Source organism: Herpailurus yagouaroundi, unplaced genomic scaffold, assembly GCF_014898765.1.
Source record: "Herpailurus yagouaroundi ecotype Mexico unplaced genomic scaffold, PumYag 184, whole genome shotgun sequence".
Taxonomy (NCBI): domain Eukaryota; kingdom Metazoa; phylum Chordata; class Mammalia; order Carnivora; family Felidae; genus Herpailurus; species Herpailurus yagouaroundi.
The window spans coordinates 6,526,965-6,528,405 of record NW_024412415.1 but is presented as its reverse complement, the minus strand read 5'-3'; the positions used below and the strand labels follow the sequence as shown (position 1 = coordinate 6,528,405).

General features: G+C 45.0%; 1 long non-coding RNA gene across 1 annotated transcript in view; it reads left to right on the top strand.

Annotated features, from left to right (window-relative positions):
* The first annotated feature begins 364 nt into the window (after positions 1-364).
* LOC121042098 (uncharacterized) overlaps positions 365-1,441 on the top strand; it is a 75,666-nt gene continuing 74,589 nt past the window's right edge. Inside the window, exon 1 of the long non-coding RNA XR_005795969.1 lies at positions 365-453. This is a non-coding gene — a long non-coding RNA (uncharacterized LOC121042098). The remainder of the gene's footprint in view (positions 454-1,441) is intronic.

The window sequence follows — 1,441 nt, the reverse complement described above, 5'->3', positions numbered from 1 at the left end:
GCCAGTAATAATATAAAATTAAACTTTTATAATGTTTTGCAGGATACTGAGCTCTCAATTTACCCACATTTTATCATAACGGAGGGATTGACCCTGTCCCCTTTCTAAAACTAAGCAATAAAAACCTCTATGTTTTCCAGGAATTTTCTTTCCTGAGGACACATGCTTTCATGCAGAAGGCTCTTACTTCACGTGACAGGAATGTTAGTGGGGCAGGGGCTGTGGTTCGGACAATGTTACTCCCCTTCTCTTACTGCTCGCCCCCACCAGAAACTCCTCATCTGGCTAACCTGAGACTTGTTTGCTGATGAATGGACTTCCATGCCATCTCCTCTGGAACATTTCTATCTGCATTTAGGTTTTGGAGGCTGTGATATCCACACATTGTTGAGATGCTAAGGAGTTCCTATGGGGAAAAGGTGGCTAGCATTCAGATCATCTTTGAAGCTCAAGGTAAGGCTACCAGTAAAGGGGACCTAGAGCAGTTGTTCCTTAGAGTATGAATCACAGACCACCTGGTTTGACATCACCTGTGGAACTTGTTTTAAAAAAAAGGCAAATTCCTGAGTCTCGTCCCAGGATCCCTGTTCCTGGGGAGTGGAACTCTAGGATTTGTCTTCAAAAATTTTTTTTAAAAAATATTTATTTTTGAGAGAGAGGGAGAAGGAGAGAGAGAGAGAGACAGAGCATAAGTGGGGGAGGGGCAGGGAGAGAGGGAGACACAGGATCCGAAGCAGGTTCCAGGCTCTGAGCTGTCAGCACAGAGACAGATGCAGGACTCAAGCCCACAAACCGTGAGATCATGACCTGAACTGAAGTTTGATGCTTAATGGACTGAGCCAACCAGGCGCCTCTGGGATTTGCCTTTTTAACGAGAGCCTTGGGAAATCCTTTCACACACTACTCTTGAGGCTGGACGCCAAGTCTGGTTCTCTCTGTCCCATGCTGGGATGCCTCTTAATCATTGCGTGCTCTGTTTAGTGAAATGCTTTTTCCCTATTTCTGGGAGTGGATTACAGTGACCTGGCCACCCTTGCAGGCATTCTTTGAGTTTTTTCATCCTGCAGATATGTTTTTAGAACCTTCTATGTTCTAGACATTGGAAAATCTCAAGAAATCCAAAGATGGCATCCAAAGCTGCCTTTGGGGCCAGTTGCTGAAGTAAAACCGTGTACAATATCATTTCCTTGTTCCCTGTGTTTTCTCTTGCTCATGTTGGAGGCTGTGTGCTAGGAAACTCTTTCACGGGAGACCCACGCCCCTGAGTAAGCAGGGGGCCTCGTCCAGTCTTCTCACCTTGGTGGCAGAAACAGGACCAGCTGTCACAGCAGATGGTTTTTGAATGGTGTAGTAAGAAGAGGCACCAGCAGGCTTGTTTGGACTTCTTCATCTGTTTTCTTTCTTTCTTTCTTTCTTTCTTTCTTTCTTTCTTTCTTTCTTT